The sequence below is a fragment of the Saccostrea cucullata genome, unplaced genomic scaffold (genome assembly GCF_032062105.1).
Source record: "Saccostrea cucullata isolate Sc308-1 unplaced genomic scaffold, CSIRO_AGI_Scuc_v1 ctg383, whole genome shotgun sequence".
Classification (NCBI taxonomy): Eukaryota; Metazoa; Mollusca; class Bivalvia; order Ostreida; family Ostreidae; genus Saccostrea; species Saccostrea cuccullata.
The window spans coordinates 36,518-59,578 of NW_026933671.1; the positions used below are offsets into that span (position 1 = coordinate 36,518).

The 23,061-nt window shown below is 33.4% G+C and overlaps 2 long non-coding RNA genes across 2 annotated transcripts; one reads left to right on the top strand and one right to left on the bottom strand.

Moving 5' to 3' along the window:
* Nucleotides 1-11,609: 11,609 nt before the first annotated feature.
* Nucleotides 11,610-13,588, top strand: LOC134238906 (uncharacterized). The gene is made up of 2 exons (XR_009986116.1): nt 11,610-11,706; nt 13,189-13,588. It is a non-coding gene; the product is annotated as an uncharacterized LOC134238906 (long non-coding RNA).
* A 6,509-nt stretch (nt 13,589-20,097) lies between these two features.
* Nucleotides 20,098-21,113, bottom strand: LOC134238907 (uncharacterized). Its single transcript, XR_009986117.1, has 2 exons — nt 20,885-21,113; nt 20,098-20,453 (listed from the first exon to the last, which is right to left on the bottom strand). It is a non-coding gene; the product is annotated as an uncharacterized LOC134238907 (long non-coding RNA).
* Nucleotides 21,114-23,061: the final 1,948 nt, after the last annotated feature.

The window sequence follows — 23,061 nt, forward strand, 5'->3', positions numbered from 1 at the left end:
CTTCTTTCATAATTATGAATATGAAAGCCCCAGTAGCAAGGGTTATTGTTTGGGAGGGGGGCTCTAATGATTATTTACTCAAAATAAATGCTTTGGAATCTGCTTTTTGGTATTGATATAATATAAATGATGTGTAAGTGTTCCTTTTCAAAAATGTGAAATATATGGCTCAAGGGACTGGGGTTCCTGAGAGGCTGGTGTACTACTATTATTGCTGATTACTGGATAGTGAGCAACTGAATAGTTGAAATGCATTTTCTTTGGTTCCCCCACTCTGCCGGTGGGTATAAAGTAAGATAACTAAGCATGCAAAGTGTATAGTTATGATGAGCAAAGAAGCTTCCTTCAAAATTTTGGATGTTATGACCTCTTGTTTTAAACAATACTCTCGTCTCTTGTTGGAAAGTTGTTATCCGAAAACGATCTTTTTTTTTTAAACAGAGGCAGGATACAGACAAATTATTTGATGTGACAGTCTCGTTTATTAAAGTCAGCATTTCCTATTTCTATTGTCATTATAATGACCTCGTTATCAAATATAACCTATTATCTGGTTGTATATTTTAACTGAGTCGTTTCATACCAATTATAAGGACTTTGTTTTTAGCTTAAATTCGAAAACAGAATGTTCTGCCTCCATGATCAATACATAGGGATCAATGCGGGTGTAGTTGGTTGACAAGGGATGCTTAATTCTCCTAGGATGCTGATCCAACGTCTGGAATGTCCATTGAATAAGTGTGTATACTACAGGTTTGTACAGTGTTTTTTATTTAGATCGATCACTGTTTGTTTGCCCTTTCAATCCACCTTTTGATTAGCTCTTTATATAATTGGAGCCTTACGCTTCCTAAATATCCGATTTTATATTTAGAATTTCGAACCTGTAATGATCTTTCGATGCTGTGCTTTAATAAAAAGAAGCCTTCTTAACTTTTCTAAATATATATATCCAGAATTTTTTTATTTGTTTTACCTGCCATTTTTCCCCTCTTACAAATGAGAAAAGTATAGAAGTATGTCACTTATTTTAAAATAGATTTAAAGGTATAACTATACCCATTAATCTAATTTGATTAAAATTAACTGATATTTAAGAAGGATTTATGAACGTTGATGTGTAAGTGCTTGAGAACTTTCAGCTACATAAAAGTTAATCAAAATTCTAGTAATGATTACTCTGTCCCAATGCTGCTACTAATTATTCTGCAGTTTTTGTTGATGACTTCCTGACAATTTATGCTAATTTTTAATTGTTTGATATTTACTTATTCTTATTGTTAATTACCAAATGTTACTTCTTTGGTCCTTCTTATTTAACAGGATTTATTTCCCATATCAACGTAGAATAATTTAAGAGAAACGCCAGTTTTTCTTCTTTCGTAATTTACATTATAGCAAATATGTACATATGTGTACACTTCGGAAATATATGCACATATTAAACTTGTTCTAGAAAATACTAATGAGAGAGGACATCCCCCCTCACACACACAAATGGAAGCCTGGTTTGGTTTATAATTTTTGAGATATAATGGTTCTAAATTATGAGAAGAAAATATTTCTAAATTATAAAGAAATTACCTTTCTATTTTTGTTAATAGGATGCCTTGGGCCTTTTCGGTCGCTTCTTTTGCTTTTAAATCTTAACTTTTTTTCACTTTTAAAATATTAACTACAGTGGTTTGTCCATTAAACTCCAAATTTAGATGTTAAAAATAATTTAAGACTGTAATACATAGAGGATATTACATACTAAAATTCATATCATATGTCACATCAGCCCGAGTGGCCCTATATCAGCCTGAGGACCGAAGGCCCGAGGGGTGATATGGGGCCCTAGGGCTGATATGAGATATAATATGAATTTTAGTATGTAGTATTCCATTTATCATATATTTAGAATACTTAATGTGCGAGTTCACAAAAATTCATTGAAGAATTTTTCGTGCCTGTTTATGACCTTTTCTTTAAAACTAATTTTATAATAAAAAAGTAAGACTACAAATGTTACTAAAGAATTATTTTACATGTACATTTAAATAAAATCAAGTAAATTTTGAAACTTTTTACAAACGTTACTTTCGGTTTGATATACATTTTTACACGCCGGTCCGATACGTGATATGGATTTTCGAACCGGTCCTTGATATGGGATATAGTGACGTCACCCGAATGGTACAGTGTAGAATCGGTGTAATTATTACTAAGTACATGATAAAATTTCATGTTTTTCACGTGTTTATCCCTATGGTTTTCCAAATACAGAAAATTTACACCTACCTTCACTTGATTGAACATTATATATGAATGAGAGCTGGAGCTAACATCGTAAGAATGGATCTAAAATTAGACTGGATAAAAAATTACATCTATTTAAAAAAACGAGATCTCTATTCTCCATCTTTTTATTTACTGCCCGTTCACACATAGACTCCGCTTCTACTACGATCAAAGCGTGGCAGAAAATATGGCCGATCGTGGCAAATCGCAGGAGAAACGTAGTGGAGTCTTCATAGGCGTATGATCGCGATTTTCATGATTAGAGAGCTCTACGCTCACAGGGGCCTGTAACATACTGTTTTTGATTTTACGTAATCACTATATATATATATATATATATATATATATATATATATATATATATATATATATATATATATATATATATATATATATATATATATATATATATATATATATACAAAAAAGGAAAGGGAAACAACGTCAGTCCGAATTTACACAGGGTCGATCTCGGAAATATCTCGTATTTCATAGAAAAAAGAATGTAGCCAATTAAATTATAACTAGAAATCATACTACAATAAATATTCTTTAATAAAACAGAAACCTCGTTACTTTTTATAGCGTTTAAGTTGGGTAATACTAACTCGATATCCCGTTGTGCGAGTCGATGTACTTTAAGTCGTCCACTAAAACGAGGCAAAATTCGCACATTTTCTCCAGTTTTGAAGTCTTTCCGGAGATGGAAAACACAAAGTAAAGATCCAGCGTTCACGAAAATCATCTTTTTCTTTTGTTAATTTAAATTAAAAGGTACAACATCTCCGATTTGAATAAATACGGTAGCTTTTTTCGTTCACAGAGAGGCTCGAATCCAGAACAGACGACATTTTGGAAAAACACATGATTGGTAACAGGCGGAGCGTGATTGGTCAGATCAACATTGACCAATCACATCTCGCGTTAAATATTGGATGCAATGTTTAGCAAATTTAGTGGACAACTTAAACTACATCACTTGCATGACAGGATATCGGATCTGCAAAACACGACTTACACGATTCTTAAATGACCGCGATGGTATTTTTATTAAAGAGTGATTATTACTGAATGATCCCAGACGTTATTTCACTAACTGCAAGGTATTTTATTGAAAACACGAGTCATTTCCGAGATCGACCCTGTGTAAATTCGAGCTGACGTTGTTTCCCTTTCTCTTTTTGTATACATATAGTGATTACGTAAAATCAAATACAGTATGTTACAGGCCCCTGTGTCTACGCTCTCGTCACGCTTATTTTGAACAAGACATGCTCAAAGCAAGCGTAGTGGGATCGTGGCCACAACAACAATCGGGGTAAAGCCGTAAAAAGAGCGTTATAGAAGTTTTATCGTGGAGAGAGTGATTATTAAAGCGTAGGAACTTATCAAGTACGCTCCTACAACGCTCCCACTACGTTCTAACTGTTTTCCCACTACGATCTATCTGCGTACCTGACGATCCCACGAATACCTACAATGGCCTCAAGCCGATCATACCACAACCTATCAGGCAGCAGTTCTTATAGCGCTTTCATCTGACCAATCATCATCTGTCAACTACATGTAAGCCCCCGTTCACACAGCTGCGACTTTACGACGATCATCTCGATCAAGCCACGATCTGCAAAAGTTTTGGATTGGGGTGGATCGGAGCTGATCGGCGTCTAAATCGAGCAATTTGGCAAAATACGGTCATCATTACGACCGTACTACGATGCCCCTAGCTACGTCAAACGTTATGCTACCACGCATCTACTACGATATTACGTAGACCATTGCCGACCAGCGGATGTGTTAACTGCGTTCACGCTACCCTGTCGCAACGACATTCAAAATCATACTATGACGCTACGCAAAGCTAGATGACTGTACGAATATACAGCTACGGTGGTGCAGATCACATTTCGATTGTATTGCGCTTCTATTACGATGTTGGCGATGGTGCTTATATTACAACCACAGATTTTTCTAGTACGATTTCGGCGATGATGCATATACATCTTGCAACTGCAGATTTTTCACGGCCTTTATTATGTGGTTTACGGGGCATTTTCAATTATAACTGTTACATGATGTGAAAAGTTCGAAGTCTCAATTGCAAATGATCGTCAAGTAATAGTGAAAATGAGCATATGGAACATATGCTGAGAGAACAAACAGTATTCAAGACCAGAAGTCCATAAATCAATACAAAATAGGGGCAGAGCAAACATAGACCTCCAAAACATCGGGGTGGGATCATGGAGGAGAGAGCATTCCCTACCGACCGGTCACACCCGCCGTGTGCTCCTTGTCATGATTGGGAAATAACAATAAAAATCCGTCGTCAATTCAGTGTAAATAATTGACTAACAATTCGTCTGAAAAACGTCATTCAGCAATTGACTCAATGATAACTTGTATTTGCTGACAAGGACATTGTACATCTATCGACCATAGAACTTACGAAATGGTGACTTTTAACGAGACTGCTGATATGATATATAATAAATATATATATAATATATCAACTTGTTTGTCAATACTTCACCTCGGATTAGAAATTGTTCATACGTAGAACATGCTCTTTGTATCGAATCAACTGAGATATATAAACTCCATATGCAGGTGATGAAGGTATATTGCTGTATAATTAATGGAAGTTGACGATACAAATGTTTAAGTCATCACGTTTACCACAGAACTTGGTTGTTAGATTACCATATCGACATAAGAATTGAAATGACTAATGTTTATTGATAATACGTTATATCGATATATCTAAATGTCGAGTTGAAAGACACAGCAAGTTTTTTCTTCTTTTCACACATAAGATTTTGCACAAATTCCGATTCATATGAATTCAAAAAAAAAAAAATAGGTCTGCTAATAATGCAATTTGTATTCATGGAAATTCCAGTAAATGTTTGGAAGACCTGGTCTCCAAAAACCACATAGATATAATTGTCAATCAGAAACTCAAGCATCTTTTTATATCAACTTCAGAGTACTTGTGTGAACAATCAGAATGTTTTTTATCAAAATAATTTTGCAAATGACCAATGACAAGGTAAGTAAATTTACGAGTTCCATTTTTATTGAAAAAGTAGCTGTCAATAATGTAAAAAAAGCCTGGACTTTAATTTATCGTGGGGAATGGTAGTGTATAAAGCTGAAAAGTCGTAAGTTTTTAAGCTGTTGATTTTGGTGAAATCTTGTGATTTCAAGTTGTCCAAAAGTTCTTTGGAATTTTTGAGTATCCACATTTGATTAACACAACTTCTTGAATATATTGTTGAACAGTACTCTTGAAGTTTCTCCTTCACTAGAGTTAATATCTTTGGTGAGGAATAAAGAAAGAGACTTGGTTGAACATTTACTGGAACCCGTTATGTATCTTTGTTAGTAAGAATTCTTAGGAAGTTTCGTAATCAAATATCTATATGCTACCGTGTATACTCACCTATAAGATTTTTTTTTTGGGGGGGGGGGGGGAGTAAAAATTTGCTTCAAAACTCTGTGTCCAACTTATAGGCGAGTCATAGAAACAGTAGTATTTTTTTTTTGGACGACAAAAGATAGTATTTTATAAATAATCCTACCGATTTGGTACTAGTCATATTAAGCAAGGATATCCTTTCAAAAATTGTGAAATGTGTTGAACCAGGGTCAGGGGTTCCGGACTTGGAGGTGGAGTACTACTGATTATTACTGAATATTACTGATTAGTTGAAATACATTATTCTGTTCCCCATCTCTTCCTATGGGTATTAAGTAACCAAATTAAGCATGCTAACGGGGTAAGTTGTGATGAGCAATGGTAGATCTTTCGTAATTTTGAATCTCATGGCCTCTTCTTTAAAACTTAAAACATGAGCCAGATTTAATGGTTTGAAATGTGTAAAATAATGCTAAGGTAACTTATTAGGCCCATGGGCCTCTTGTTTGTGACACGCATGTACTTTACTTAAATTCCAAAGTTTGAATGAAAATAGATTAAGCCGGAATAGATTTTATTATGATGTCATTTGACTTTAATGACAATTGTGAAACCTCAAATACTCAATAAAAAGACAAAATGTATTAAAAATCAATCATGATAACCCCCCCCCCCCACCGCCCCGCTTGAAAAATGGGAGGGTTATATAGATTGGGATATCCGTCCGTCCGTCTGTACTATCATCCGTTTGTTATGCTTTTGGAATACAATCTCTTATCCGAGACTTTCACAAAATCGTTTTGACATTTTGCCGCTGTGCAGCTTCTATTTTCCCTTATTATCCGATCCCCATATCATCCATTTCCAATTGCAAAACATTGACACTGCCATTCTTCATATTATATAGAAGGTAGAGTTGGGTATTGCGAGTGAAAACCATATTGCGATATATTGCAATATTTAACGTTGAATATTGCAATATATTGCGATATATTGTAGATTAATTATCATTATTTAATTTGTGCAGAAAGTTTAAAATGTTGTCAAGTTCAAAGACTATTTGAATTTATCTATAAATTTTAAAGGGGGCGGGGGATAATACATTAATCGCACAAATAATTATAATAACTTTTAATCAAAAACTAGGTAAAAAATTAAAACAAAAATGTACTCATTTGATGTATTTTCAAATAGAAAAAAAGTTTATGCATAGTATATTCTTTATAGTTTTATTGAAATAGCATAAAATGTAACTTAATGATTAAAACAATACATACTATATAGAAATTTTATGTGGTCATAGAATAAAATTAAAGCCAGTTAGACATTGTGATCTATTTTCGTGCGTTTGGTGTTTTAGCTTGACCCGACCTAATTTCACGTTATGACCGATCAGGAATGCCATTGGCCTATTTCTATTGTTTTAATATACATGCTCCTGGTATAGCATGAAGGTGTTTAAAATGGCATGAAACTTGTTAAAGAATAATAAAAAGCAACACTGTATAAAGTGAAGACACGGATGTCCATTTATTTGTAATACGTATCTTGAATTTAACATTCATCGTCGATCGTGTAGATTCCATGAGATTTTGAGAACCACAGTACACATGTTATACACCCTGTAGAAATGTTTTATATGTTTACTTTCATAAGTTAATAATTTTATTTAAAAGATTTTTTATCAATTTTTAATTTTATTTTAAAGTAAGATATTTAAAATTGCGACAGTGAATGAAAAACTCTCTCTCTCTTCTCTTATCTGCTTCTGCAGCTGAATAAAAGTTGGGGAATGAATTATTTCAGCAGTTACTACAATAAAGGAGGTTTTTTTTAATATATTTTTATAAATATCTTGAAATACCGGTATCTGATTTTCATATCGCGATATATTGTCATTCTTTATTATCTGCTAATCTTTTACAGCTGAATAAAAGTTAATGTTCCTTTCCAAGATTCTTTATTACGCAATGCAATTGTACACCTTCTATTTAATTTTTTGATCTGACACTTATTTCGAGTCTCCCAGAGCAAAACATGGAATATGCTTTTATAATCATATGGGATGCGGGGGTATGATTTAGTTAGCTCACTGTTCACAGTACCTCTAGTTTGATTTATTTTTGCGTATTTTATATATGTTAATCTATTAACCTTTGTGTCATAAATTAAAGAGAGTCGTAATCTTTAAACATGTTTTCTACAATTAGTATTCTTCAGGAATATTGTAGTTTATTAGAATTAGTTCATTAGAAGTTTTCATTAACCCGAAAACATGAGGAAGACAAATCTCTCAAATATATTTTAACGACACTTCCCTATATATTAACTATCAAATTGTGTTGTCTGACTGAAATTTATTGTCATCTGCATGGTGCAGTGGTAAGAGCGTCTGTTTTCGGGTCCCGGAAAAGGAGTTTCTCCGTACATCGATGATTCCAATCCCACTGTTGGACGTGCAGACCGGTTTTTTTCAGATGAGACCGTACAAACCGAGGTCCCGAATTGCAGTAGGTGTAGATTAGAAAAAGATCCCTCACCAAAAATTGGTAACTCTCCACTCTCAGGTAGTGGCGTCTCCATATGAGTGAAAAAAAAATCAAGAGAACGTTAAATTACAAACAATATTTTTTAAAATATATATATACATGTAGAATTCTTTTTTGGGTTGGAAGAAAAATTTTTCTTTAAATACATACGGATTATAAAAATAAGTTTTCTTGGGGATTTTTAGACAACAGGCAGCAAATGCAGCTAACATTTACACAAAATGAAGATGTTTGTGGATATATTTCTTTAAATTTTCTTGCGTATATATGTTTTCAAGAATGGATTTCTTGAGTCCCCACTACAGCCCCTAAGGACTTTGGTTTGAAAGCAAAAATTGATATATTCGCTATGTAATTAAAAAGCCTCCGTTTGAAAATGTTATTATTTAACATCCATTCATCGTATTTCTTTATATTCTCAACAAAGAAATAGGTGTAATTATTTATCCGAGCATATTTAATTCAACCTATCATAAAATCTGTTCTAGAAGGTTTTGTTAAATAGACATGGAATTGTTCAACAGGCCATTGAAAATGTTTTTCAAAAAAAATTGTCATGCAAGTTATTGTTTCTGTCGTTAAAACAAAAATAAAAATGGGTTATCTGTATTGCTTTCAAACTTTCAATTTACAAAGGAACTCTATTCACCTATTTCGGAATAAAATTCCAGATATTTTAAAATACACTTGAATTATTGTTTTATATTTGGATATTTACTATGCATGTAAAAAGACATTTATATGTACTAAAACTAGAACCATTTTTTTTTTTCAAAAACGAGATGACTTCAAATGTTTATCGTCAGCTACCTTATTGATGCAGCAGTTAACTCTTATCGACCGCATATGGAGTCTTCAAGCTAATTCGTTAGACAAGAGTAAGCTTTATGCACAACCGATTTCTTAACCAAGGCAGAATACTGACAAACACGTTTAAGAAACAAGGATGAAAATCAATTCTCAACCTTTATTATCGCATTATTGGCCTTGTCATCAAATACAATCTACAATTAAGTCCAATGATGACTGATATTTTTTATACTAATTGTTGGGCCATTTTATTAAAAAGTCAATTGATGCAATCTTGTAGAAATATAAATCAATGATCGCGTCTTGAAATGTCCTCATTCATTTGGCACACTTGGCGTGTAATCGGTTGGAATCGTGTATACGAAACAATATATAATCAGAATTTACAAAGTTACACAAATTCATATTTAGTATAATATAATAACGATTTACACGAATTATTAACACTTGTAAGAAAATGGGTTATAAATAAATAAATTTAATTTCAAAAAAATGAAATACTTTCATAATTTTTTTCAGCAAATACAATTCATCTTCAAGGCGAATGCTGACTGATGTTTTTCAAATTTATTGTTATGCCATTTTTTTTTACACAATGAGATTTTTTTTGGATTTTTTCCCAATCATGACAAGGAGCACAAGGAGGATGTGACCTGTCGGCAGGTGATGCCCTTTCCTACATGGCGCTTGATTTCACTTCTGATGTGTAGAGGTCCGCATTTGCTCTGCTTTCCAATTTTCATTATTAAGGTCTTCCGTTTCCAACGGAAGACCTTCTACTGATTCTGATGATTAAGATTATTCTTATTATTCTTTTTTTTTTCCTTTTCCTAGACGCCAACTTTGAGGCCTCATATCTCACTCATTTCTCAATGGATTTTGCTCAAATTTTCAGACCTTATAGACATTAATAAATTCTATCAGAATGTTGTCTAACATTTAAAGAATTTACTTCCACTTTTGAGTTATTCCCCTTTAAACGAAAATTTATAGGCTTTCATTTCCAGACAAAGGCTCAGAAACCACAAAAGCTGGAGCAGAAATTCTACTGATTTTAGATAACAGAAGGATTGAAGTTGTGCACGCCAGTTTTTGTTTTTCGATTTCTGTATTTAAAATGGCGTTATATAGGGGTCAAAAATTAGAACGCCTAAAAGAGCGAAAATTTACACATTCTTTCCTTTTTATCTTCTAAATCAAAAATATTTTGTAAAAATATATAGAACAAAATTTGTGCAGAACTAAAAGATCTTTCAATTGATATATCGGAAAAAGGGCTGACCCCTATATTACATGTAAGGGATCTAGAGGGGCCGAATGTTTTTCCAGATATCTCAAAAAGTATTGCGAATTTGTTATACATCAAAGAAGCAAAGTTGTTCAAAATCTCTAGCAGAATCTATTGAGATCATCAAGATACGTCCTGTGACGTCACTTCCGGCCAAACCGGAAGTAGTCAGAAAATGCATATTTTTGCGTTCTTGACACGTTTTGGGGAAATATTTGTCATTGGAACAAAAAACTTAATTTTCCGTTCGTCGACGTCACTTCCGGTGGAACAGGAAGTAGCAAAAATGGCTTACTTTTGCAATTTTCAACATAGACTTGGATAATTCAAATCATTAGAGACGTCATTTCTCTATTTTTAAAAATAAAAGTTACTTCCGGTCAAACAGGACGGAAGACCTACTCGTTGCTTTGCAACGAGCTCGGCTCTAGTTCTTAAGACCGTTTGAGCTTGATTACAGTTCGTCATCTCCAATCATGTACATTTCATGTCATTCTCATTGCAACGGACCTAATCATAACCTATTTTGAAAAAAAATATAAAGAAACTGTACATGAACTATTTTAAGACAAAAAAATTGTATTAATTATATTAAATAATGTACATTTTGTATCAAATGACTCATCTTGGCATTTTTCAATATAATTTTTAAGTTAATCAAAACAAGATTTTTTTCCCCTAAATTACATCACAGGAACCCAATACAGAGTTAGAAATATTGATTTAATTTGACAGATAAATGATTAAATTTTTACTTTTCAAGTGCGCCCAGATTTCTACAGAAGGCTAGATCGAAGCTTCCTCGTTCTTGTCAAAATAAAGACATATTGACATGGCAAGATCAATAGTCAGCTAAAAGTGGTTTAACGTATCAACTCTGAGGAAACATTATACACCCGGGCATGATTTGTTTCAACTCTTCACTTTTTAAGGCCTTGCACTTTGCCAGCTACGATTATGAAATTTTGGCGTTTTAGATAAATATACATAGATTAAAATTTATCAGGGAAGAGAATAAACTATAAAAGGTTACAGTAGGTGAGGTATTTTCGGGTAATTAAGTACAGCGGTGAAAGGGGCATATAAAGATGTGATTACAAATTAAGTTTAAATTCACAAGGAAAAATTCTTATGTGCGACACGTTTTCAAAAATCGACATCAGAGTTAAATATAATGACCCGTTATAAATAGCTTTTACCAAAGTGCGTATTTTCTCCACGATATTTCATATAAATTGAACCTCGTTTACTTAAATATCTAAACCGATTTTATCACAGACAAAATACAATGTTTTCACTGTTTCACACTGTCTGCATTATGTTTGCACTGTTTGTTGCAATGGTTTTTTCCCAAGGTAAGACAATTTTTTTCTAATTATATTCTACTTTTAATATTAAAAAATATATACATGTATGTATGTACATGATTTATCACCATGGTTTTGAATAAAATTGGAGTGAAGAAAGGAATGGAACATGATTTGTATAATACATTACTACTTTGAAACTTTAAAAAAGTATTATTCCTTGCTTAAAAAGTTTGTTAAAGATCTTTGTTTGAGTGAAATATTATTTTAAATAGGTGAAAAGGGGGTGGGGCTCAGAAAAAGATATTGTAGTCGACATCAATAAGTTTTCAAAAAGTGCAAGAATTTGTGGGATAGGTATGTAATATTTTTTTCTCTTTTAAAGTTATTTCTTTAAAATGTAAATAAAATTGAAGTTTAAAATTTGCCACTAAAACATATTACCTTTTTAAAGAATAAAAAATCAGCTGTAAGAAGAATTTAAAGATCCCAATAAAAATGTTTCATCCATTTTCCATATTTTGTTAAATTTATTCTAAATATCATTTCTTTTCCTGTACATTGAGGCCAGTAAAGTTATTTTATTCCATTTTAATTCAGATTAATGATTAATTTGATCTTGAATAATTTCTGGCAGCTTTGTTTTCTAATTGTCATTTACAAAAGAAGCGTCAAGAAACAATAGACTAAGTCTAGTTTTATTCTGGTTTCTTTTTCGTTTTCTTTTCATTTAAATTTTGTATTACATATCGAATTTTGTTTTAAAAAAGGAATGACACGGGAAAAAGAAAAGCTAATTTGTAGGTTGAAAATTCAGTTTAAGCCTTTAGTATGGATAATCTTTGACTCTAAACATATCAAGGAAACGGTTGTATGTCATCAATTCATATGACGCTTTTAGAATGAAATGTATGGAGAGATAATGAACAGTATTGAATAGCATTCAAGCTCAAAAGTCCATAGAAATTATCATTTAATTTTTGGTACAATGAACATTCAATAAAAAAAATTGACAATTTTGTTTTGCACTTGCTCGGTGCTTGTTGATTACAAAAAAGAATAAGCATTTTCTATCGATGTTTAAAAACGGCTTTCGATTTCCGGTGAATGGGTGGGGGGGGGGGGGTTACTTTTTGGAATCCAATTCTCTGTTCGTGTAATCGTAAGAACCTTCTCCATGTCCCGCAGTGGGATTCGAACCATTGAAGAAAATATTTACATCTTATTTTAAGGCAAAGGCCCAAACCACGATGGCAAAAGGTTGAACAATGACAATTTTATTCATTAGCAAAATCTTTATTGGCTTTTCGTCCTCCTTTTCCTGTTCCATTTTATTTTAATCATTTGTCGATATTTGATGACGTACAAAAGTATGTAGATTATTTTATTTTAGATTAGACAAGTGTTACAAAAAATAAAATCTTTCTACAAGTAAGAAAATAGAATATAATCGTTATCGAGATACTCTAAATTGTGTTGATGAGTGCTACACAAGTTTAATTTATTTAACATTTGTTTTTGTTGTTGTAGATTTCAATGGCTGGAATAATGGAAATTGGCCACCTAATGGTTTTCCGAATGGATGGAATGGAAATGATCTGCCCCAAAATTGGAATAATCAAAACAACGGATGGTCATTCGGCAGATAGTGTAGAGAATTCAGATTGAGATATATATGCATCAATATTTTTGTAGCAACACCTACATGCATATTTTGGTGCTGATGTGCTTATTCAATTAGAAAGTTTTACTTATCTACGTTTTATAGACAATATATATGCATAATTTCTATGTGATTGTTGTAATGTAAATATTAAAATGAAAAACTTACTGTGATCAAATACAATAATTTAATTAATTGTCCGTCTATCCAGAAGCAAGTTTTCATGTCTTAGAAAATAAAGAACAGAAAGGTTGAAGATAATCGCAATTCCAAAGGAATTTCATTTTTATTTTTAGATAATTATTTACATACTGAATTGTCTAAGGATTTTTCCGTTAGCCATATTATGACCAGGAGCACACAGTGGATGTGACTGATTGACAAGGAATGCTTAATCCTCCATGGAACTTGATCTCATCGCTATATTGTGTTAAGGTGTATTTTCGCCCTATTCTCGATTTGTATTCTTTTAATTAATTTTTAAGATCGCATAATGTGCGTTACTTTATATTTCATTCCTACAACCATCAAACTTTAGGCATTTTGATATTATAGACAACTGCCTCTTCAAGAAATATACACAGGTAACTCCGCCACATATGATTCTTATATGTTTATATGTACACATGATTCTAATATGAAATGGAAATTGCCAGTGCATATGTGTATCATATGTTACGTAATTGCTATAGGTCTCGGTAATATTTAGAACGTAATTGGTCATCAGCAAAATTGATCATTATTTGTTATCCAACCTTGGTGAGTTTTTAATCACAATATACGTGCTCGCTCAGGTATTCACTCAGGCGGAACAGTTAAACAGGTTAAACACATACATGAAATGTCTCAAAACAGCAAGATATTATCAATTCCTTCGAAAAATAAATTGTCTAGGTGTGAAATGCACGTGTACAAACCTATATACTGAGTTTCAATCCAAACAGCACCCTAATACTTGCTGAAAAACGAAAATTACTGCAAGCCACACCTGTTCACATCTGTCCGTAGACTTGACCTTGACTCTACACACAATCACCTGATGCTACTAATTAAGGACGTTGATGTTCCTTATTGCCTGACGTCACGGCGTCAGGCACTAACTAAGGATCAATATTTCCTAGGTGCGAAGCTAAGAGGTCACAGTTAGTAAAATTTTGTGCATGCTGCATGATTATCATCGGATTTTGTTACATGCGTTTCAGCAACATTAGTTAGCAGAAAAATAACCATATTGTTTATACAATGAATTGATGTATTTATTTCCTTTAGCTTTGACAGGTTTGTTTGACCTTTTTTCTTAGTTTCTAAACTACTGGATTAGTCCATTTGTCTTCTAGGTAAGGGGTGACACAATCATTTCGCTCCAAAATGTCACGTGTAAGTTTTTTGCGCCCTTTTCCTGGACCATTCTATTGAATGGAAATAAAAACTGCATGAATTGTAAAGTACGCCCTTTTTGTCGGAGTCCTGGTCGAGCTTTGGAAAAAAAACATATCGGTGATATTGTGAAGTGAGTTAGAAGTTACATCATTTAAAGTAATAAAAACGAAACGACAAAAGCCTCTTAAGCCTCAGGATGTACTGTCCAAATATACATCTGATCACCCCCCCCCCCCTCCAGGGTGTTTCCTCCACAGAGTAGAGACTAATGCCCTGTTCACACGGAGAGTTTAATTCGAATTAAACGTAAGTTTACTGTACAAATATTTGTGCTTAGCGTTCACACGGAGAATTTAATGCGAATTATGCCCTGTTCACACGGAGAGTTTAATTCGAATTAAATTTATAAAGTTACTGCAATTAGCTTCGCTTAGCGTTCACACGGAGAATTTAATGCGAATTATTTTAATTGGAATTAGTTTACTGCGCATTAAATTACTTCGCATTAGCTGTGTGAACTCTAAGCCTATGCTAATTGAATTAAATTCTGATGAATGCGTAATGGCAAAATTTAGTCAAATGCCACTTGTCGGTGGTTAGCTATAGGTACTTGTGCTATTTTTGAGTGAAAAACTAAGGAAATTTTGTTAATCATCAAAATGTGCATACAGACACTTTGCCATATTATGTCAAATGGATCTGCTTCTGCATAAGGTGACATGATTTGCAAATGACGCCATAATAGCCGTGCTGACGCCGGGCTGCAGAAAAAAATTTTAATTCGCATTAGTTTATTGAATTAGCTGTCGTGTGAACGCAATTTATGCCCTGTTCACACGACGAGTTTAATTCGCAGTAAATTAATGCGAATTAAACTAATGCGAATCAAACTAATGCGAATTAAATTGCGTTCAAACGACAGCTAATGCGAAGTAAAAAAATGCGAATTAAAATTTTACTTATGCAGCCCGGCGTAAAAGCACGGCTATTATGACGTCATTTGCAAATCACGTCACCTTCTGCAGAAGCAGATCCATTTGACATAATGTCACAGTGTCTGTACACACATTTTAATGATTAACAAAATTTTCCTTAGTTTTTCACTCAAAAATAGCACAGGTACCTATAGCTGACCATCAAAAGGTGGTATTTGATTAAATTTTGACATTACGCATGCGTCAGAATTTAATTCGGATAAAATTTGAAATGAAGTTAGCGTTCACACAAGCTAATCATATCATAATTTATGCGCAGTAAACTAATTCGAAGTAAACTAATTCGCATTAAATTCTCCGTGTGAACGCTAAGCAGCTAATTCGCAGTAACTTTACGTTTAATTTGAATTAAACTCCCCGTGTGAACAGGGCATTAATTCGCATTATCTTAATTCGCATTAGTTTACTTCGCATTAATTTACTGCGAATTAAACTCTCCGTGTGAACAGGGCATTAAGAAAGTGTTCTCTCGCATTTCAGGATTGAGAAAGTTTATTACTTTTTTGCTAGTACAAATATTTGTGATTTGGACCCCTCATCCCTGGGAGTGGGGAAAAACTTCCTGAATCCGCACGTGTCTCCATTCATATATCGCCGTCAAGTTTGTTGGGTCATTTAAGCATATAGGGCTTTAATTATTTATCCCACGTTTCCAACAATTCTTATATTTTCTGGCATATCCAAGAAACTAGTAAACATATCCTGCATGTCAGTTATAACCGTTACGATTCCCAATTTCTCGTAGTTATCATATTTTCAGCTGTCTTCCTCAAAGCCTATGCTGTATGCAGTTGAATCTAATTTATGTAATCTTTACATGTATCCATGCTTTCCAGCAATAATCAATTACATTAGTATCAACTTTTCCCTTATTTACTTCATCCTCTAAAACCATTTTTAGACTCGCGGAGTGAGGTGTTCATCTTTACGTCGCGGGTTCGAATCTACAGCGGGACATGTACATGATTTCATTTTTTATTTGGGATACAAACAATATATACGTTTTATATAAAATGTGTTTTTTTTCCATTGCTCTGATGAGTATCATACAACTTTAAATGAATGCATGTTTTGTGCAACATCTTCATAATTTACTCTTGTGAAGGTATATATTTACGCATTTTTCCCCCCCAATGTAAACGTTTATACCTTATCATGTTTATTAGGGATGTGCGATTTTATCGATATACCGGTATATCGCGATTTTGTGTTGCGTGATACGTATCGTGATACAGAGACATAAATACCGGTCTCTACGTACATATTGTAAAGTCCAGAAATTATTCATTTATTTGTTCTATCTTTCAAATTACAATTATAGAAATTATAAAAAATGTTTTAAAAAGTGAAAAGAACGGTATCTTACATAATTGATTTTATATACATAACAATTTGTAGAAAGTAAAATTTTGTTTTTCCAACATATTTTTTAGAAAAATAATGACTTTTCATATAAAATCATTGTAAAAACTGCTTTTAAAAATATCATGATATTATCGTGATAATGTGGGAAAAAAACGTGATATATCGCGATACGAATTTTTTTGGCGATACCCATCCCTAATGTTTATATTAGGTTCTATAGATACTAGTATTGATGGCATTAGTCAGGGAAGCTTTTAAAAAGCTGTTACTTGTTGACAGCATAGTCTTTATAATTCACGTACTGATGGAATTCCAATGGGTCTTTATTGTACTAGTTTATTAATTGATTTATTTGCTACTCTTATGGAGCAGAAATAATTCAAAATTTCTGATTAAAGAGGAATGAAAACACGTGTGTCCTTCAACTCCAAATTCAGATCTATCGACGACGTTTTATCCATTACCAATAGCCATGTTCATCCGGGTGTCTACTTATATACCTCAGTGAACTTCCCTTACCGAAAATATTGCCTTCCTGCAAATATTTGCTGCAAGTCTGCAGCAAACATTGCTGCAAGCTTGCAGCAGACATTGCTGCAAGCTTGCGGCAATCCTTGTTACATTAAACATTTTCTTAAGAAATCATCAACTTTGACCTTTGTAGCCAAAGTAAGCATGTATTTCATGTGACAATCTATACAAATCCTTGGTGTTTGCAGCAAATTAGCGGCACGTCTTCAGCAAGCTTGCTGCAAACATTTTACCATGCAAATGAGGTTTGCTGCAAGTCTGCAGCAAACATTGGATTTTCCAAATAAGGAAATCTTGCTGCAAGCTTGCGGCAAACATTGCTGCAAGCCTGCCGCAAACATTTATGCAAGCTTGCGGCAAACATTGCTGCAAGCCTGCCGCAAACATTACTGCAAGCGTGCGGCAAACATTGCTGCTAACTTGCAGCAAACAATTTCCTTATGGTTTTGGCACATTCCTGTGTACAAGCAGCAAGTTCACAGAAAGCCTTTGTCCTGACCTAAATCTGTTAAGTTTAGAGAAAATCCACCACATGTTTCTGAAATGATGCAGTTTTATGAAGTTATGATGGCCCTCTTTACGTTCCTAGACAAAGTTTTCATACCTTTGCCCCCTAAAAATTTTAGCTTCAATCTACAGGGGGTCATTTTTCTACGGGGGTCATTTTTCTTCACGTTAAATAATGACCGGGGGTCATTTTTCGCTGTCGATGGGGGTCATTATTCGTCTTTACACCGGCTTAATGTGAAGGCAAAGTGCAATTAAGATAGCTTTTTATATGAACAGAACTTTATATATAATTTTTAATGAATATTTCCGTGATTACACATTTACTAATTAATTTGATAACATTTAACTGATTTGGGTCCATTAATACTTTTAAGAAATATACATTTGTGATTAATCAAAAAGAAGACTGAAATTCATAAGAAACAGATTTAGATTTGACCTAGCATTTACACCAGTTACTCAAACGTGCTTTTAAGAAATATTCTTTCAAATATCAAAATAAATCAAAATCATTTCTTACCAATTAGATATCATGGATAGAATGAACACCTACATCCAGAGTTTGACACTTTTAATCATTTAAAACGATGTATATTCGTAACAAAATACTGAAACGTGTACAACTTCAATTCCAACATTTCAAAATGGCCAGTTTTGTGTTGACCCAGTACAATCTGCGTTTCATTGGCTGATTTGACTTGTTTACTGTTCTTGCGAACTTCCTGCAAACATTTGAATAATGAAATGTTTCCTGCGAACTTGCTGCGAACATTAAATTGGCGTGTATGTTTCTTGCAATGTTCCTGCAAACATGTTGGGTTCCTGCGAACTTGCTGCAAGCTTGCAGCAATTGCTGCTATGTTTGCTGCAAGATCGCAGCTAGCGGCAATCATCTGCGAACAAGAAAATTTTCTTCCTGCGAACAATTTTGTTTGCTGCAAGCTTGCAGCAGACTTGCTGCAGGCCTGCAGCAAACATATCAGTTTGGTAAGGGTTGACATAATAGACAACAAAGAGTGTAGCACATTTGCTTCCTATTCGGATGTCTTACTTACTATTGCCCATTTAGGTTAACACACTACTAAATTGTATGTCAAACGATTTAACTCCAATTTGTCCATCCTCAACACTAACAATTTTTGTAGTTTTATTATTCTTTCGATTGCTTCTGATGTTTATGTTTCCCAGCTTATGTGATACACAGAAAATGATCCAAGCACGGATAAATTTAAGGCACAGACTACTCACAAGCACGTTAACGTTAATGTTAAAGGAATTTTAACATCCTTCTGATGTATACATTCCGTAAATTTCATGGTATTCATAACATCAGCAAATACAACCTATTATCGTGTTTTGACTAACACCATTTAGGTCTTTGTTTTCACAGTGCGGGAAACTAATTTTTATAACATAATCACCATCAGTAAATATGCATAACCATCAAGGTTGCATCACGATCAGCATAAGCAAAAAATGATATAACTGGTATTGTAAGCATACTAGTATATCTACTCAAAGCAGCATTGACCTACTGGTTTTAGAATATCTACATGTATGTGGTAATTTTTTTTATTAAAAGAAATAGAGAAAAAGAACACATTCAAGGAAAAAGCTAGAGAGAGAGAATCGTTACAAATGCCTTTGACTGTTAAAACACAGTTATAAGACAAAACAGTGAATAATTTGTTATGTTTATTTCATTTCAAAAAGTCATTTAGAGAGCACAGTTTTAATTCAGGTTTGCTTTCAGAAGTTAAGTTTAAAATAATTGAAATTAGACATTCAAATGATCTTTGAAAAAGACATTTTCATTTCCACTTTACCGATTTTTAAAATAAAATTTTCAATGCTCTTGTGAAAAATAATGTACTAGGCATTTTTCATAATTTAGATGTGCTCAATTTCTATCATTACTTTGCTTGCTAAGAAAATTTTACTTCGACTTTAAGTTTATATGATTTCAGTATTCCAGATTTCAAATAATAATAAAACAAAATTTCTGTTCCTTTATTGTGATTATATCTTAGAGTAAATAAAACTAGCTTCCAATCACACTGGGTATCCTGTGTTGTTTCCTCCTTTATAACCGTTTCAATAATTTATTTTTTTTTTACTGTTGTTTGATATTGTTGTTTACAGATGTAGTTGTTAATCGTTAAACTAGTCATTGAAACCCCATGGGCCATCGTTGTTGAAACCCCATGGGCCATCGTTGTTGAATCCCCAGGGACCATCGTTGTTGAAACCCCAGGGGCCATCGTTGTTGAAGGGACCGTCATTGTTGTTGAAGTGATAAAATGGGAAACTGGGCCTGCTCGGGTAATGAAAGGATGGTGACCCAAAGAAATCTACAGAGTAAAAATTATATATATATATGATGTTCAATATGTATTCAAGAAACTCTATCTAGTCAAGTAAAAATACATGTCGGAAATAACTCTAAATCATTATGTTAAGTTTTTTTTATCTTTTAATCTATTTTCTATCTATAGACTTACATGGTTCAGTGTTTATAATTATGCATATTTTTTCATAAAATGAAATCATGAGAAAATATTTGATTTTTTAAATAGCATGAATATACTTATTAATTTTCTTTTAAAACTATATGTAACAAAAATAAGAGATAAACATTTTTTTTTCAAATTTCGTCAAATGGCAGGTTACCCATTAAAATTATTTATGTAAATTGTCAGAAATTTATCCATAAATTGAATTTTAAAGTAAATCTGATATCTATTGGATAAATACACTCAAGGAAATAGCATTTCATACTTACAGCGAGACAGGACAACGGTGAAGCACAGAGCAAGGATCAACAACAGACGCAGCATAATGAGAACTTCTCGATGAGACTTCACACAGCAGCTGGTGTGATAGAATGTAAGTAACGCCCTGCTCCAATATGCCTAGTATTTATAGACAAAATTTCCTAATTATGCATTCTGCATTTCCTCTAATTTGTCGCAATGGCCATTTTTAATCATCAATTATTGATGAAGCAACTCTTTCTATGGTTTAAAATTCAAACAATTAATACGTGACCTGTTTATTTGATTTCATGCTAATCATTAAATGCGAGTTTAAAAGAAACAAGAGGCCCAGGGGCCACAACGCTCACCTGAGCACATCGGCTAGGAAAAAGCACATATGAGATCAGAACTGAAAGTTTATTGAGGGGGGGGGGGCTTGAATTTTAACCCCCCAGGGGATCATGATTTGAAGGAACTAGAATCTACACTACCTGAGGATGATTCCATATAAATATTACTATAATCATGGCTTTGAAGTACTTGAAAAGAAGATTTTAAAAAGTTTCCCTTTATATTCCAATGTGAAACTTTGGTCGGCCATTTTGGCCCCACCCAAGCCCCGGGGGTCATAATTTGAACAAACTTAAATCTACACTACCTGAGGATAATTTCACATGAGTTTCATCTTTTCTGTCTCAATGGTTCTTGAGAAGAAGATTTTTAAAGATTTTTCCTATATATTCCTATGTAAAACTTTGATTGGCCATTTTGGCCCCACCCTACCCCCGGGGGTCATGATTTGAATAAACTTGAATCTACACTACCTGAGGATGATTCCACATGAGTTTCATCTTTCCTGGCCCAGTGGTTCTTGAGAAGAAGATTTTTTAAAGATTTTCCCCATATACTCCTATGTAAAATTTTGATCGGCCATTTTGGCCCCATCCTACTCCCGGGGGTCATGATTTGAACAAATTTGAATCTACACTACCTGAGGATGATTCCACATGAGTTTCATCTTTCCTGGCCCAGTGGTTCTTAAGAAGAAGATTTTTTTTTAAAAATGCCATTAATTTTTCTCTAATTCATAATTATCTCCCCTTGGAAAGGGCGTGGCCCTTCATTTGAACAAACTTGAATCCCCTTTATCCAAGTTTACGACTTTGTAGCAAGTTTGGTTGAAATTGGCCCAGTGGTTCTTGAGAAGAAGATGAAAATGTGAAAAGTTTACAACAACGACATTGACGACGACGACAACGACGACGACGACAGACAACGGACAAATTTTGATCAGAAAAGCTCACTTGAGCCTTTGGCTCAGGTGAGCTGAAAATCTTTAAAAAGCAGCTGAGATGATATACTGCGACTGACACAATGTTTTCTGTCAGTGAAGTTGCAGAATAATTTAGTAGGCATAATGAAGAAAATTCGTACAAACGCTTTATAAAGTTCATGTTTAAACCATATAAGGTTTAGATAATCAAGGGTATTCAGTGTTGTCATTGTTTGTTTCTAAATATTACTCTTCTTTGTCACACATTTGTTTCAACAATAAATCAAATACGAGTAAATGTTTTGACAGTTTTTGGAATGCGCTAATGAAGTGTGTAAAGACGAATAATGACTCCCATCGAATGATGACCGGGGAGTCATTTTTCAACGACAAAAAATGACCCCCCATCCGTAGAAAAAAAAAATCATTTTTTGAAGAAAAAGAGTCCTAGGGTCATCATTTTATATGTTAGTCCTATTAAAAATTGACCCCCATCGAGAAATGACCCTTTTAAAGTGATACAAAAATTATAATATTTGACATCTTTTTTACAGCGAAACTAATTTTTACATTTTCTGTAACCAGAAAAATACAAAAAGTCGTATGAAATAATTAATAGATTCACGTAGTCTTTCAATGATAAAATTGTGTTTGAAAAGAGATTCTTTAATTGTTAAGTAAATAAAATTTCTTTTTAATATTCCTCCTTATAATGTTTGCTTAAAGAATGATATTCCACTTGTTTTTTAGAAATCAAACCATGCAACAATTAAGAAATAAATAACAAGTTTATAAACTTCAATGGGAATTGAAGGTGTGTTCCCCGAATGGCTACTCGGAAAAAACAACAAGTAATTATCACACTCAATTAAAGGCCGAGATTTTTAACCGTACGGTTTTCTCAGGTAAGGGGAGGGACTAAATTTTACA